This window comes from Hetaerina americana, unplaced genomic scaffold (assembly GCF_022747635.1).
Source record: "Hetaerina americana unplaced genomic scaffold, ioHetAmer1.1.p SCAF_11, whole genome shotgun sequence".
NCBI lineage: Eukaryota > Metazoa > Arthropoda > Insecta > Odonata > Calopterygidae > Hetaerina > Hetaerina americana.
Genome location: NW_027286181.1, coordinates 6,731,466 through 6,750,275, shown reverse-complemented (window position 1 = coordinate 6,750,275; position 18,810 = coordinate 6,731,466). Strand labels below are relative to the sequence as shown.

The following is an 18,810-nucleotide window of genomic DNA, read 5'->3' as shown; positions in this document are numbered from 1 at the left end:
CCCACTGAATGCATCCAATAGCTGCCTACATACCCCCCCCCCTGTTCATATCCTATTGGTCCCTGACCTCTCCTTCCCTCACCCCTCCCCCGCACATGCCTCCTCGCTCTTCCCCGAGAAAGTCATTCTAATTGCGACGGTCGTGCCGTCAAAACTACATATTTCAGTGTCCTTTCTTTGTGTTTTTATGTTTTAAAAATCTACATCTGTGTTTGTGTATATGTATGTATGTTTATGAATATATATGTATATACATATATTATTATTTAGGTAATCTACCGGTTAAGGTAGGTTTTTGGATGGACATAATTACTAATTAAATAATTTGTGACCCCTCGCAAAACACGACATCCTACTCAACATCATGATGGAAAATATATATATATATATATATATATATATATATGCATACATACACACACACACACACACACACACACATATATATATATATATATATATATATATATATATATATATATATATGAAGAGATTAGTATATAAGTTGATCTATAATTTTACAGTTCATATACTGGCAATGAGATTTCCATCTGATGAAAATAGTTGGAATAGCCAATGCTTTATTGGTTACTTTTGACGTAAAGGTTAAAGATTTCTTTCATTTGACTAAAAACGTAGCAGAACCAGGCCTAAATTTGTGGAAATATTTTATATCCACTGTAAAATGGAACTATGTAATTTGCCCCAATATTATTTGAAAGTAATACAGCGTTTCATAATATTTTATAATGCAGTGTTATTAATACGCCCTCGATATGCTAAAGTCTAATGAAACGCGCCATTATTTCATTCAAATTATGAGCAATTACTGATTTCTTTTCTTAATCGATGATTGAGACTTAACCTAAACCGAACTATTGATAAGCGTTACCACTTTTTAAAAATTGCACAACGAATATTTATTTAATTTCATGATGAATGAAGGTGAAAACTTCCTCATTTTATGGTTTGTACGATATTTGAAATTCAATGTTTAATAGTAGGAGCAAAGGTTTCATAATGATATAAGATCATCATGCTGTTCTGTGCTGTTTAAATTGTGTGTGGAGGAAATAGTCAAAGAAGAATGGGAAGAACTGGAGATAGGACAATTTATAAAATCAGCTAGGCATGCGGATAAAGCTTGTATTTGCCCTAATGATGAAAATATTACAATGCCTAAAGTTTTTAACTTAATATATTCATGGGTTACTAAAAATCATCATTCTTTACTGTTTATTTCTCAAAAGTGATTTTTCTCGGAAATAATATTTCAATACTAAACATTTATCTGATGTTTTCCAAGATAATAGTACCGATCGTATGAAAATTCAGTTACGTATGATTTCCTTGGTAAAATACTCGTTGAAATCTTGTGCAAACTTTAATACTTGCTTTTTGTCAATTCTATCCACTTTATATGATTCTCCGTAAAATCTATGGGAAACTATTGATCATTCTTCAACGGATTTAGGAGAACTTTTCAGATATTTCCGAATGTTAATGCGTCCTACACTAATTATTTTATGAACCATTAAACTGGAAGCTTTGTGTGACAGGGCCTAATACAAAGAGAGATGGAACCGAATAAAGAGGATTACGTTAAAAGTCACCCGAAACAAGCGCCTTTTAATCCCGGGGTTCTTATTTTATAAGCAATAAATATGGTAATCACTTAAATGCATATGGATGAAAACATTGCTTTTACTGGTCGTTGAAAATAAACAGCCCCCTTGAGGAGGGTAATTCGAGGGAAAAGCTCCGGAGAACTCCGCACCTTTTTTGTGGATTAACAAAATATTGAACGCGCATTAGTTCCTCCATTGTATTAGAACGCCATTGCATTTTCCTCTTTTATCTGAATTTAAAAGGCATTTATTCGCCACGATGGACCTAATATCTCCCGTAATCCTTGAAACGAGCACAACGACGAAAGGCGACTTTAGAATTTTGTTTGTCCGACCTTTTCCTGGTGCCTCTCTTCGTTCTCCCTCGTCCTGTCCCTGTCGTGTATTCGTCCATCAACTAGATCCCTTCCGAACGTCTCCTCAAACCGCGTTTCTCTTGCGTCTCTGGACCACTTTTTCCGCTTCTCGTCAATATATTTCAGCCTTCGCCCAGTCCCATTATCCTCTCCGAACATCTATGTTTGCTTGGTCCTTCACCAGCCGAATCTCTTTTTCTAACTTTCTGCCATCTTTAGGGTCAAATAGCTAAAAACGAAGTGACCCTTCTGAAATTCAGGCACTTCATTGGAAATCCACTGGATGGCGATTACTCTACAACTAGTTTGTCAACCAATTATCCAATCCACATTAACATTTTACGATTACACGTTTTGTTAGAGAAAAGATAGGCCACCAGTAGCTCCACTTAAGTTTGTTTTCCAGTCGTCAATTATTTTTTCCCCTAGGAGGAAGGTAAATCTCTCAAACTTTAATCGTTTTCTATTAACACTTTATAGAATTTGAGGAAGTAAAAATAGTTCAGCTGCAAACCACAAAGTATTTTGATGCAGCAAAACACCTGCAAAAAACACCCATGGCTCCCGTCTGCACCATGAACCGCAGTTTTTGGTGTTGAAGGGAGAGGCTAATAAGGAGATATATGTTAATATATACCAAATACTTTATAAAACTCAGTCTCTTTGGACGTTTTCTAGAAGAAGTATGGTTGTTATAATAAGCTAAAAGGTATTATTACAAGCGTAATTTAAGTCTAAAAGCCTTAAAACGGGCCGTAAAAATGTTTCACCTAAACAAAGTTTCCTCAATATCGCCATTTTCTTTGTTGAAAACTCTCCTTTGTGAGGATGAGCCATCCATATTCCACCTATAACTGAAGTGTTTGGCAAATGTTTCCCCACGTCTTGCTTCAACGCTTACATCAACATCTTTGAGATGAAACAATATTTGAGCCCAGTTCAATTATTTCTTATTCCTTGGGGGATTCTGGGGTTCCTTTAATTGAGATAAACACTGATACTTCATCAAATGAGTGCCATTACTAGCTAATGGAAATGAGGCAATTTATTTTTCAGAATTCTGATTTGTTTTTTTTACATTAATTTGGGAATAAAGGCAGAATTCTACGGTGAAAAAATTTTGCAGTCTAATACGCGTAAGTCAATACATGTACAGAGAAAATGTTCAATTAGCTAAAATGATGCTTAGTTCCAAAACCAAAGCATTTCAAATGAAATAATTAATGTAGAAACTAAAATACTTTTTTGTCAATATTTAACGACAGAAGTTTCCATTTAATAATCCCCTAAGACTAGGATAGTAATCTCTTATGATGGTATTACATAGACGTCTTACGCTATGGGAATCATACTCTGATCGGATAATTAAACTACCACACTTTCCAATCGATAAAACAAAGCTTTCAAGTTTTACTTCATTAAAATCAATCAGTATAACATATTTGAATTTCTCAATTTTTGAACTCCTGATTTTGCTGTTTCTCTATGGATCTTTACATTAATAAGACACAATATATTGTCAATTTAATCAATAGTTTATTACACATTCAGTCCATTTCATTCAATTTTCAAAAATAATTTATCCGAAATTTTCAGACTATTGACTTTGCTCTTTGATTATTGATAGAATAGTTTTTGGGAAAAGTGAAACGGGAAATGATTGTGATTTCTGAGAAATTGAAAGTAAATTAGGTGTCTGAAAGGTCCATAGATATTATTGATTAAAATCTTGTTCCTGGTATTATATGAACCCTTAGAATTTTTTTCCATTGCTTATTTCCTTAGACTCTCTGGATTCCAAAAATATAAATCAAGAAGTGCTTGATGTCTTGTTTACCCCAGAAAAAATCCTACGGCTTCGGCGGATTCACTCAATCACGGTATTGGAACCAGATCCTTTCCTTACATCGTGTTCAGTTTCCTACGAAGTTCGGGTTACAAATAACTTCAGGTCTTGAATTTAGATGAGATAATTAGGGAGAGAATGCAGATTTAGACCACACTTTTCCTAACCGAGTACTCCATTGTCCGCGAAGTCAAAGTGGACTAATTTTCAAGGTATTTCCTCATACTTTGAATTTTTTGTGATATTGTAAAAAACATTCGGAAGTTTAAATCGTGTATCAAAAGAAAAGTCAAGTAAATATAAAAAAATTCTTGCACGATGATGGTTAATAACAATTATTAGTGATTGTGAGGGAAAAAATCGACACATATAGAGATTTAAACATTTTTGATCGAATGGGTTGCTTAATTAAGAACAAGTACCTTAGCAACTAAATGGAGCCGTTGCATCCGATTCGCGCTCAATTTCTCTCCACACTTTCTCTCCCGCGTGGTCTCAGTTTGGTTTTGAAACTGCTCTCATTGAATTGGCGAGGGGCTGCTCATACTTTTCTCTCACGCTTCGTTTGCTCTTCACAAACGACAAATTTCCCATCCCCTCCTTCTCCTTTAGCTTTTCCTCGTAATTCCGTAATTCCGTTTCCAGTTTCTCCTAAAATAATTTCCCTCTCCCATGCTCCCTCCGTTCCCCATCCCTGAATTCTCTCCCTCCACCCTGACTACCCCAAAACTCTCCCTTCATTGCCGTGAGCCCGGGGCTGGATGTTTCCTCTTGCCAAATACGCAGTGTGTAATCTATCCATCCCTCGAATACAGGCGGCAAATACGAGGGGGCCAAGGGACAAAGCACTCGCGTATCCCACCCCTATTTCTCTCTCTCCCCCCCCTCTGCTTCGTCACTCTCCTCCTCCCTCCCGTTCCTCCATTTCTCTCTTCATCTCCATTCCTTCTTCCTTTTTCACCATCTCCATCAGATAGTCCACGTCCTCCGACTATGTCCTCTCAATCCCCTATCCATTAGTTCCTCGTTCGTACACGTTTACTATTAATTATTTCGTCTCCGCGCTCGAGTCGTCTCATTCACTCATTAGAGAAATTTGCTTCTGTCGAAGTAGAACCCCTCGCACATTTGTTTGTAGTATTTTTTTATAAGGCCAGGGCATGTGGCACTCTGGTGGGTTGTACGTTGGGCTACTGATTGGAGGGTTCGGGTTTGATTCCGGGTGACGATTGTTTTAATAATTCACTGCCATAGTTTTTGTCACACAACAAACTTTCTCTTTTCGAAAAATTTCAAGGTGTTTTTGAATAAACGGCGCCCATTAAAATGTATCAAAATCAATATAACTTCGTCCATTTTAGTTTTTGATCAAAGAATCTGATCTTTAGGAAAATGGAATATGTAGACAGGGGCATACTGGTGATATCCATGAAAGAAGCAGTTTCACGTGTTCTTCATATTGTGTTGTGCTGTTATTGAACGTTTCACGTTTTCAATTTATTATCTTTAAACGTTTTGTCCCACAAAATTAAGTTGGTCAATTAAAACCTAATGCGCAATATTATTTAATGAGTAATCAAAACGAAAAATCTTTTGTCTTAGTTAGGAGAACTGCAATAAATTAATAAATTACTAAACAAAATCCATTTACTCTGCTATACATATGTATATAGTATACATATATATATATATATATATATATATATATATATATATATATATATAATTTATTTAGTTTTTCTTATTTCGTTGCACCGGAATTTTTTATGATCTCCTTATCATTATATAGTCTAATTTCAATTTTAACATTAAATTTAGACGAGTGATTTTGTTTAGATGAGTTATATATCTTTGTTGTTATTATGTCTTTTTGAGGTGTTCTTTTATTTGAATTATAAAAATAAGTTTTTTGATAGCTTTAACTTCAATTACTAAGTAAATACATAATTATATATTAGTTCGCCTCTACAATTTTTTTAACTTGAGTTTATAACATTAAATATGCATTGTGGCATCTAAATCAACCATGCGTAACTTTTGCATTTTTAAGGCGTTAGTTTCATAAAACTTTGAGAAGCTCTAAGACACCAATTCTTATAAGGGATTAGCTATCCTATGCAATTATAATGCTATGTGACATGCGGGTTCTTGTTATATATATGCCAGTAATTCTAGTCATTACTTCTCCATTGAACATAAAAACACACCTTCTAATGTCTGAGTGTTTAATGAATCTCTGGCTTATTTTCCCCACACGCCTCTTTGGCCCACGGATGAGTTGATTCTCGGAGGAACCATCTCACTCTGCTCTAATTAACTGTGTATATTGACTCCCTCCCGAGACCGCTATGACTATTCTTATCTGTTCCCAGGAAACATACGTACATGTCAGACTTTTAGGGAACTCTTACTTCGAAATTTAATAAGATTGATTGGGAATCTTCTTCATCTTCGTTGTCATAACGAGGTTGATTGCTTTATTTATTCTCATCCATGGAGACTTGAGCAGGCAACTTCCACGTTCTCCATGATTTGAATCTAAATTTTTGGTAATTAATTCAAAATACCAAAAGATTCGATGGAAATTGGTTTCCCAATTGAAATTGTCAATACTAAATTTTTTAAATTAACATTTAATGTTCTAAGAAGTTGATTGAATTCAAAGCAAAGAATTTTTTACGAATATTTCAGGATTGTTACACCTTCCCAAGTAATCATTGTATTTATAACTTTTGGAAATATTTCATTTTATCTCTTCTCAACCGTCGGATATTCTTGTTCTTAATCATTCTTATGATTCAAAGCAGTAAGAAACCAAATAACGTCCCGTAATTAACAATATTTGTGGTATTTTTGTTGAGAATTCCTCGTCCTAAATCATGAAGCATGGAATCGTACTGGGTTCTCCGCCTCTTGAGATACATTACTACGTATATGCACGCGTCCTCCAAGTAAGGGAACCTAAGGCGAGAAATATTACAAGGAGCCTTCAAAGGTTGTGTCTGCTGGTCAATGGGTTACTAATGAGTTTATATGATGCCCCGTAGCTAGCTCCTTATGTAGTAACATTGCCCCTTAGTTGGCGTCAATACTAAAAGCTATTACGAACGGCGGGTTGCATGTATTAAGGATTGATCAATTCCACGTCGAATGATTAATGAGAGCTTTTGACATTTGTCGAAAAGGATTTCTAATGTCTGCTTAAAAGTCATTTGTCTTGAATACAATTGAAATTTTTGACGCTTGAAGGTACTAATAAAAAATTAATTTTTCAAAGATATGGACCCAAATCTGTAACAGGAAGGAATTGAAAACGCCACAAAGTATCTTCTTTACCTTCCATTATTTTTTTTTAATTGTTCATTTTAATTAATGAACTATATTTTTTTCATTTTCTGTAATTCACCATTACTCTTCCTCAAATATGTGTTTCTGTGATTTATGATCAATTTTTGCATTTGATTCAATTTCATTGCATTCTGGGGAACTTGGGGAAAATATGCTAGAAGCGGAATTATGTTCCAACGATTAACGAACTAACTATAGATTGTATATGATTTCAACACACGAAATATATATATATATATATATATATATATATATATATATATATATATATATATATATATATATATATATAATTGAAAAAATATCTAAATAAACATTATTACATGGAATTATCAGAATATGATTACTTAAGGCATAATTACGTATTTAATATTAGATAGAATTTATCAGGTTTTATTAAACTCTAAAATTTTGGGGCTTCTAAAGGAACAAGATGTTGTGACGAAATACCGTACATACAATGTATGTACTTGTATGTAAGGTTTTATTAAGATGATACTCAACTCATACTTAATCAAATAGGGTCTTCTAATTCCATCCAGTTGGTATTTTTGCATCGTGGAGACTAGTTGAGATACTATTAAAAATTATAAAAAATATTTTGAGTTAATGCCAAGTTCTTATGCATAATATTTCATTAGATTGCTTTTCAAACAGTCTTAACGATCTAATTTAACTAGTAGTGCACTAATCCTTTGATAGTTGCCTCTAGAATGAACGTCGAATGGTAATCCAGAATGATCATCGTATGGTAATCAAGGCTCATAAAAATACTATATTCAATTAATATGAATGTTAATATTGACTAAAAGATCTCCGTAATATACATTTAGGTTTAATTTTAGCACATGACAGGCATATCATCCAAGAGAGGAGAATTTATATATTTGCTTACCCTCGGTGATTTCGTAGATTTCTCGCCGTGTTTGGTTTCCCGAATTAATTGAATCTTTTCCCTGCAATCAAAACGTATGGGTGTTTCTAGATAGTACTTTAGCTAAAGGAAAATTTCCATTATCGATATCTCCATAATTGAGATTGCCTACATTAGGCCCAGCACAGTCTCCATTCGCAGCATCGCTTGACAACAAACAGTAATTTAGCGCTCTTGTTCCGATAATCAATTTACCATACATACTCTCCTCGGATTTTCTCATCCTTCTGCATCGGCTTCCTGATAATTCCTTCTGACCGTAGGCAAATCTAAACTCTTCCAATTTTCCTCTTTGAGTTTTCGTACCCGGAAGCCGCTTAGTGTGGTAGTTCATTTCATCGTCCTAAATTGATAGTGAACTTTCATTACGCTACTACTCCTCCTAGCATCTTCTCTAATGTAATCACTCCCGGCTTTCATCAATATTGATGCCGTCTATTGCAGAACACATCCTATTCCACCAGCAATACAGTTAAATATCACCTGGTACAGCGAATAGTGATGGATTTCCATCGTCAGTCAGTTATCCAACGATTGATGTGATATAGCTATCCATTTTTATATTCCTGCATTGAAGTCCCTTGCATTAAATTTTCGAAATAGCTTTTGCCAACTGTGTGGTAATCATGGTAAGTCCTCATCAAGTCATGGTAATCCCTCGATTTACATATACATCTTCATTTTCGATTGTAAGAGAGCGGAGGAATATTTTGTTATCGAATCGCTTTATTATAACGAATGAGTTATAGAATACCTTATATAAAGGTATATGATCCATAAACATCTGAGAGAAGAATTGATGGTTTGATTGATAACAAGGGGATCGAGATGGTGCGGGGGCTAACGTACTGGCTTCCCACCCTGAGGGCGCGGGTTCAAATCCCGGCGGTGTTGAATATTTTCAGAGGTATCTCGATCCCTACTTGAGGTGCTTTGTGGGGGGCACTTTGAGTGAGTACGCCGTCCGTCGGATGGGACGTTAAGCTGCGGACCCCTTGGCGCCTTTCGTAAAGAGTAGGCTAATGCCGATGCTGGGTTTCTCTCCACCCTTCATCCTTTCCTGTCCATCCCCTATGGCGCAAATGACCTTGGCTTTCGGTCGCCTCCCCTCAAAACTACTGCTATTTAGAACAAATTATTCAACTACAGTTACGATCTTTAATTTTTCATGGAAAATTAATTTCTTTCATTCATTGATTGCGTGCTCTTTATTGATACATCCGAATCAGTTTAACTTTATTTTATAAACGGTCACCTTGATTTGATCTTCTTTGCTTCTCTCTTTCCTAGTCTTCCCCCTAAGTATTCGGTAGCGATTGGTTCGATGGAGGTTGTAGGGCCGAGATAGGCGAAGGGAGATGGTTGAGGAGGATGAGTTGAAGTGGTGGTGAGGATGGAAAGGAATAAGGTTCTTCGTCCTCCCCCTTAGAGTGCTGATCGAGGTCCCACGGCCGCCCACCCAAAGTGCCGACTCTGGTATCCTCGGAAATGTGTCGCAGTCTGGACTTTCCCTCCGTCGCCCCTCTTGCAGTTTGGCAGGAGAAAGGTGAGAGCTGGGTGTGGTGGGAAAGGTTGCGAACTCGAGGGGATTCTGGGAGAGAATGGCGGGTAGGCGAGAGAAATGGTAGAACCCTTGCGTAGTTTTAATTGGAAAGTGGGTGGGAGGAGCATGGCTGCGAAGAAACTGCGGCTTAACAAGGGTTGAAAGTTATAATTACACACCCAAATAGTTTTACAAGATGTGCAATGGCGTATCTACGTTGCGGTACAGAGCTTGACACATAAAAATTAAGGCAATGATTTTCTTCATGCTACAAAAGGCTCGCAAGTGCTCATCTTATCTTTTTCAAAGGAATTTCTAGTTCAAATCTTCTTGAACGAGTAGGTATTTTAATACAAAATATTCCATCAAGAACACAATATTTACATATGTAAAAGAAGATCATTTGAAAAATTGAGTTTGTCTTTCAAAATTGTTAATATTATTTGATGAATGGGCCAAATAAATATGTAATTGCTCGAATATTATCTGGTGGCTGTATTAAATGTGAAGAATGAATTCTTTTGTGTGAGTTTTTAGCTCCTTGTGAATTTCCACTAACAAAACTGCACAAGTTTCCGCTGTGACTTGGAACATGGGGTACATGGAAAGCATCCAATTTCGCATTTTGGGGAGAAACTGCATTGCGTATCAAATTTGAAAAATAACTGGAATCAAATGATCCATAAGAAAACGCAATAATAAATTACGGCCATAAGGAATACGGTATTCATATGTTATTTTTACTAAAAAAGGGAGTCTCGTCTCTGTCGAAAAACTCATGGTTTAATACCTGTAGCCTTTAAGCTTAAGTCAAGAAAAAAGTACGTTATCGTATAGTCAGTCATTGGACTGCCTTCTGCGTCTTTTACTCATCTCATTCCGTAACCGCTCTCAATATGTCACAGAGCCAATAATATTAGAAGAATGGGGCACTCGGATTTCCAATGGGGATGTGCGATGGAAACATCAACTTAAGGAGAACACCGAGGACTGGCCTTAGCAAATCAACCTCTCTCATAGCACCTAAAGAAAATTAGAGTTTGTTGCCTAGAATTCTGCATTTTTAATTACAAGAGAGGGAAAATTATGGATCACCTCTATACAAGTACCGAAATAGGAATGATGTGTTACATTATAAACAAGAAGGTCATTTAAATTTTTAAATAAAAATTCACTGCAGGCGCTCCGACAACAGAGGCAGCTTTAAAATGTGTAATTTCGACTTGGGAAAATATATGCTGGCGCACTTCATTATTTACTATTCATTAAACTTCCAATAAAAATGAATTATTTTTAAAGAATTCTAAATATTGAAGGGTTTATTAAAATTAAAACGAGTTAAAACTATCTTGTTGAATAATATTTTAAAAATGAAAATACTCATCAAAAATATTACCATTTTCTACGTTCGGTACTCCCATACTTTTCAAATAATTCCATGAGTTATTATTTGGATAGATTATACGTTTTTTACCTACATGTACACCGGAAAGATATGCAGAACGACAGCCTGGCTAAACCATAAACGGTTAGCCAATGTTTTCCTTCTTCAACCATTGGAATGTTTTAGTCAGCCTTCGAAAATGGAATAGAGGTCACCGTTAAACGTTATGGATCCGTAATTGTTTGATTCTCCCTTCAGTTAAAACGCTACCACCGTCTCGTTCCCAACGGTTTCATCAGAGTATCACAATGGCGGGGAGGGGATGGATCTCTCAGGGATATTATGCCACACACGCCCGCGACCCCAAATTGCTCAAATTATTTTAGTCGAACTGCTCCGCTGCGAGTGTGGCCGGTTACATGCGGAGACGTGCCGGGAAATTGAATAATCTCTTCTCCAACCACCCGCCACCGCGGTTATTTAATGTTAATTTGCTGGGATGGCACTTTGGTCGAAGAATATTCGCTGGACGATCCCCGTCACGAATTTCATACACGGCGGGTTTTGCACTTGGTCGGTTGCGAATAACGTAATGGCTACACTTGAGATGTGAATGCGGAAAATTAATGCAATCGTTGAGCAGATTGAGTTAAAAGCTAGAAGTAAGATAAATGATACGAACGAAGTATTACCTATCATTGCTCTAGGCATGATTCCAAATGTTTCATCTCATCTTGTTAAAGATCAGATGTATTCAATTTCGGCAAACTTTTCAAAATTATTATCTCATAATTAGTTATTGTAATTATTGATTTAATATACTACGGTAACTAATCGATTAGCCTAGGATGAGAATCAACAAAAAAGTAAAGATGATGAGGCTATCCGTGAAGAAAATGGTGGAGATAAATAGTTAAGCTTTGGGCCATAAACTATAGCAGATTGAACAATAAGAAACAGCAGAAATATAATTTAAATGAATGTCGGATGGGAATTAAGGACTTTGAAAGAGGGATTGCATTGGTTTAAGAAGATTTTTAGGAAAAGAAGGAAGTTGGAGGGATCATAAAAAAATTTAAAGAAAACTGTAGTGAAAACAATGAAATAGTGCATATTCATCAACGGCCTGGACACTTTTGTGTCGAGAAAAGAGAAAAGGCGTAGATTGGAGATCTTTTAGACGTGACAGAGCAAAATTGGGAAGAAGAAAAATGGGTTGAAATGAAATCTAACGCATACGTTCGTGGTTTGGCAAGAAAGGGGTGTGGAGTATTGATAGAAATGCAAAGGCGGCAGAGTAAATGGATTAATTGCAATTTAATAGGCAATAGAAAGGGTTCTGTGGTGAGGTGAAGGGTGTTGAGGGAACAACGTAGAGGAAAAGAATAAGAACATTGGGCGAATGAGGCGTGACAGGAAATGTGCGGGGATGAAGAATGTATTATTTTCATAAAGGTCATGGATTATTTATTGAGTATTATGAAAGAAACAGATTAGACATGTACTAGTGCTTCGAATTGACCAAAAACCTACCTTGCCGTTCAGATAATTCTAAGTGATAAAGACTCTTAATTAGTTTTTAATATAATTTGCTTGAATATTTTATTATTTCATATTTTGTATATTCCTCCTTATGTTATCAGCCGTACTCTTTACTATCTTTACTAAAACATTTCAAGTTAACAATATTTATTGAACTTCCTTTGCCTTTCTTTAATATTTTCGACGCTTATATTTGTTTCTTATTTAAGTATATTATTAATTTGAAAAATGAAACAAGCATGGAGGTTGCTCCCACTATTTTTGTAACTGGATTTGATGTGACTTTTAAAAATAAATACAACCGTTGACGTATTTGGGCATTTCTTTCCAAACCGATTTGAAATGTAGGCCCCCTCAAATTCGCCAATATTTTGTCTGAACTACTCTTGTCAGGTTCAGCAAATGCGCCCTCTGTGCTCGGATTTCCGAAAACCTCTCAAAGGCGAGTGTTGAAATTGACAGATTCGACGGAACAGGTTCTGTCAGCTTGCGAGGGCTAATCCTTCCCACTTAGTGCGCAAAATTCCGTAAAATGCAAACAGCCGGGCAGAACAAGAGGGAGAGAAGTAGCTCTTTGGATTATCCACGTGTGGAGGGGAGGAAGGCGGAGTCCATGTTGGAAGGGAGGAAAGACAAGAGGCGCATCGACCGTGCCGTGACGTCTAATGCAAGGGAATGAATATAACTCGTGCGCGTAGTATAATGCGTTGTTATTTCAGCGTTAATGCATGGAGAGTTTCTAGCAGTGGAGTTGCAAAAGTAAAATCACGCTTGGCACTAATATCAATCGAGGAAACGAATCACATCCATTATCTTAAACACACGCATTGTCTGCTATGAAATAACACACACTGTGGACTCAGTGCGCTATCTTTTACCTAGCTAAGTTTTTCTGATTGACGATTTCTCTTCTATATTTAGACTAAAAAACAAATACCATTATATTAAGATATAGTCAATTATTTCAGGCATTGAAAAACGCGCCAAAATTAATAAGTGAGATTTTGTTATTAGTAGCTTAAATTTAGATCACATGCTCCAAACACTAGGGTTCGTCCCTTGCAGTCAAATGATCGATGTGTTAAAAAAATTATAAGTTTAATTTCAAATATTTCACTTTGGTAAATTATTTAATTTTTTAATCTAATCGATCATAAATACTGTAAAAAGATAGCTTTTATGAAAAGTAAATGGATATAAGGTGTAATTGGAAATTTATTTAAGAAGGTCAAGTAAACAGTTATAGGGATGAGAACAATGAAGGACAGAGATAATGACGTGTAGAGATTACTGATAGTTAATTAGAAAAAAGGAACGATTTTTGGCAAAAATATTTGAGGAAGACAGTTTAAAAAAATACTGCGGCTACTGTGTGCGTCCTTTATGTGTGTTCCTATCCCTTTTCCTTATATCTATTTCCATGTAAATGAATATTTGTTCGCCATATGGCGGGGTTTCGTGTTTGAATATATATATATATATATATATATATATATATATATATATATATATATATATATATATATATATATATATATATATATTGGTCGCAGTAGTCCAGAGGGTAGAGCGTTGGACTACTGGGCCCGGATTAGATTTCTGGGCAAGCCTCTCTGGGCACCTGCAGCTCCACCCAAGCTATATGATTTTTCGGGTGCCAGGTCTTCCTGAGAAACTATAACCGGCACAGGGAAAGGAACTGGCCCCCCTACCCTGATGTGTGAATTTCACGCACCGTCGGGTTTAGTACTGGGTGAACTCTACCATCACCTACCAAACCGACCTTCTGGTTGATTACTGTGTTATGTTATATATATATATATATATATATATATATATATATATATATATATATATATAACATAACAATTTACCTCCTAATATATATATATATATATATATATATTTATATATATTAGGAGGTAAATTTAGTTTACATGCCGTGTGAGAGAACTCTTTAGAAACATTAAAGAAAATGCACATTATTCAAATTTATGTCGCAGCGTTTGAAGTATTTCACCCATCGGTCAATTCGGCTTTATTAGCTCATTTGATTCGATTCTCTACAAATATATCAAATAATCCAATTTCCATTTTCTGCCAACGAATTCATTTTTTAACTGCATGCGTCTTTAGCAATTGAAAGAAATAAAACTGATCGGCATGTGACGCCGTGTTCCTCGAAATGGTCTCGAAATTACGCGGACCTATATTGTTTTTGTTTTTTATATAAGTGTTTCAGAGCTATTAAATCAGTTCACTAGTGTTTCTGAAATTTAAGTTTATTCGTAAACTAAATAGCCAACTTCTAGATTTCATTTTACACAAATTGAAATGGTCGCCTACAGCGGGGAGTCTGCCTGTATTGACATTAGTTTTTACAGAACGAAATATCCACAGCTACACACGTCCATCTCCCACTCACTCACATGGGCGTGCATCGTGCTTCAGTGAGTTTCTAAACTAGTGAATATTCGTGCGACTAAATTTTATTCCAACGTATTGCATTTTGAATTACATTTTACAGATACACATATGAAGTATCATATTTTTTATTTCAAGCATTTCTATACTACAGCGTGGAATTCGGTATCAGGCCATTTCAGAGATTGACCTTTACATTTGTCATGGCGTGTGAATAGAAATTTGCAAAAAAGTTTCCATTACGATGTTTTTGTGGAAGAGTCATATCTACTTCATGAAGTTCAATATTGCGGGAAATCAAATCTTCCCCCTGGGAGTACAACGTTGGAGCCCAAATGAAAATAATGTTTTTTAGATGCAAAGGCAGAGGGTGAAATGTGACTTAGAGCTATTTGCGAATTTCACAAATTTTCTTTATCATTGTCTTCCTAGATTTGGGAAAAATACAAGTGATAATTTCTCATGCCAATTTTTCAGATACGGCCGATAAATGAGGGGTATAAATTTGAAAAACCAATCCAATGAAATGCAGTTACCATATGTTCATAGGCATATTGTGAAATTTTTTGAATGTTGCATGTGGCAAAAAGAAATTAATATAAATTTGGAATCAAAAGAACCCCGATCGATATCTCCTAATATTTTCGTTATGATAAAGAAAAATTTAAAATAACTCTTTATTTGTTTGTTAACTATAGAAATAAATAATTTTGGTGAAGTCAAATATCATAAACACCGGAGAATTCAAACCTGAATAGTATTTTTGTAAGAGAAAGCGGTTTGACTGCTGCAAGCATTTATGAAAACAATTTGAATGGTAACTAACAAGATCTTACCGTTTCGGTATTCATGAAACGGGGGATTAAAATTTAAATTTAAGCAATTAAAGCAGGCAAGACTACTTTTTAGATTTTGTTACGAGTTTTTTATCATTCTCAATGAATCGATAAACCTTGAATTTTTCATACGAATTGTTTACACTTGGTTGTTTCTTGCTAGTCCAGAACACACAAACGCACACTAAATGAAAACTTATTGTGGAGGAACTGTCTTTCTTGAGGTAATAGCGGAGAATTCTTCAGAGACAAAGTTGCTAAGCATTTTACTTGTACTAAACTCCTAGTCGCCTGTGGTACGTTTTTATTGTTTTCAGCTCAGAGAGTGCAAATTCTTAAAATTAGCTCACTTACGATAACATTTCCTGTGAGGCAACATAAAAATGATCGCTATTATAAGACATAATGTAATAAATAGCATTACTTTTTGTCAAAACGGCCACATTGATATGAATTACTTCTGCGGCGGAACAAAATCAATGCGTGTCCCATAAGATTTCATTTTTTATTTTATTTTTGCAATAAATGCAGAATTATTTTTCAATGATTATTGCCTGTTATTCTCTGTAACGTGATATGAATTATAGTTTTCCCATTATAATTGTATTAAACCTATTATTAATGTTATTAATTTATTAAGAAGAAACTTTAAACTTTTAATGAAAGGAATAAAAAGAAATTGTCGAAATATACTTGCCAAATTTCATTGCAGTCTTGTTTTTTAACCTCGTTTTTGAATCAGAGATTATATTTTTGAGTGTTTTTAAAAGTTTTTTTCGTATTTTACGAAATGTTTTTTACGGTATTGCTCCATGTTTCAATCACTATTTGATTATTTTACGAATGTGGAGTTGGCCAGTGGTATATATTTTGATTTTAATTGCAGGTCGAGCGCTTCAGATTATAAAAACCCAGGGGCAGTAGCGTTGCAATAAACGGAATACTCCGGAATCCGAGAGAAAACATAAGGTGAGTATTCTAAACTGCGCCATAATCCCAGTGTGACCCATATGGATTCCACGTGTACATTGTGCTTAATTGGACCCTTATTTTGATGAAAAAAAATAATTTCATTATCCTCTTTAACTGGAACGTGATTCGTAAAAATTAATAAGTTTAGCAAAATGGATTATCGTTTGGTAAATGAGTGAAAAAGGAGTTTATTTACCTCTGTTACTTTTGCTCTGGTTTCCTGCTTAAAATCAGGCAGTTAACTAAGGCATAAGGATGTATAATATTCATAACCAATCTCTTTAGACCCTAATATTTCTGTTTAGATAAGAATAACCATCATGACGGGAGCATTGTCATGGTGAATGGAACAGGAAATGTGCATGCTTTATAGCTATCAAGTCATAATCTCACGATTTTTAGCATGTTATCCGATGATCTCATAGGTAAAGTTCTTGTCAAGTGACGTATTTAGCATACATTGGAACGATATGATTTAAAAGAGTAGAACCGTGATGTTGATGATAATGATGGTAAATTATCCGATATGATCGCCCCCAAATTGGTATAAGGTATGATACCAACATATCGATTCAATACATTACATGTGCCGAAAAGCAACTGTGCATTACACTCTGAGATATTGTGACGTTGTACCTGTTGGAACTGGTAGGTTTCTTTTAGAATGTGAATTTCAAGTAAATTTGTCGTAAATATTTAAGGCAAAATATGGCAATTCTTTCAGCTTTGTCCAACGCATCGCCAAAACTCAACAAATTAACAACCCAAATCAACAACTTTTTTCTGAGGAGAATCGCAAATGCCGTCTCATTACTGATTTCGGATAGAATTTATGAGAGATAAAATTTTTCATCTTTTAAGTACCAATATTTTTAACTCTTCATCTTTCAAATATCTTTTTTAGTATTGTACCGTACACGATATCTACGTGGAGTCTCAAATTTAATTCCTAGGCAAATTTGAAACCGTATAATTCTAGCATTTGAGCATCTCTGATTGCCTTAGTAGAGTTCTGTCCAGGTGTTTTATGTAGGTAGTTCAGTTTTCCGTGTATGACAATTTTCATTTTATAGCGAATAATGCTCGCGAAGGACACCCACCCTCATGTTATCCAATCAAATGGAAGCATTTGCCATGAATTAGTGCCGACATGACTTAAGAGCAGACTGCCGTGCTCCCTTCTAAGGATATTCTGGGTGATTCTTGGAAAATGTATTGCTGTTACGTGGCAGGTCTGTTTTTTCGTCCGGGATTAAGGGATGCTTTTAGCTCCCTTCCTCACCCCCTTTCCTCCTCCCTCGACCTCTGCCCACCCGTGTCCCTCACGGCCCGCCCACCACCACCCCAACCCGGCTTCAGCTGTTTCCCTGCGCGCCCTGCTCTTCTCCTATTCCCTGGTCTGGGCCCCCCTCCATTGATCTGTAATGCCGCCTGCGTTTTCATGTTGGATTTCGGTCGAAAAAGGGAAAAGATTAAGAGGAAAAGTACAGAACAATCTTCTTAAGCTCCTAGCTGTTTTTGAATAACACATTCGGCTTAGCGTGTCGTAATCCAACATTTTTCTCTCTTTCTCACTGTAATCCAGCATGGTGAAAATACTCATTGCCCTAAACCGAGCAGGTTTCATGGGTTCTCGTATTGTTACTCGAAGGCGTCATAGGTTCATACTCATAAGCCCTATGTCATAAAAGTGTAGTTGGTTCAAGCGTGGCTTCAAACAAGGTTTTTACCTTTTATTCAAATACGTGATGGTGAGTGAAATGGTTCTACAAAGTATTATAATTTTTCTTTTTTTCAATCATTTCCTCCCCAGGGGGAGCGCCTTTGCAATTTAGAACCTTAGGGTGTTTAACTCATGTTAATGAAATAACGACCAGAAATAAGGGTAGAAATGTAGTAGAGGTTTAAAATGGAACGACAAGTGAAAATACGCAGGCATTACTATTTTCGTACAAGTTATCAATCACATTTACGTCAAATTGGTATTTAATTGCAGA

The 18,810-nt window shown here is 35.7% G+C and overlaps 1 protein-coding gene across 2 annotated transcripts in view; it reads left to right on the top strand.

Moving 5' to 3' along the window:
• Nucleotides 1-18,810, top strand: part of LOC139700899 (protein qui-1) — a 687,057-nt gene that overhangs the window by 118,146 nt on the left and 550,101 nt on the right. For both annotated transcript variants that reach the window (XM_071599348.1, XM_071599346.1), the window contains exon 2: nt 16,728-16,810. The gene's annotated coding sequence lies outside the window, so the exon portion shown is untranslated. The remainder of the gene's footprint in view (nt 1-16,727; nt 16,811-18,810) is intronic.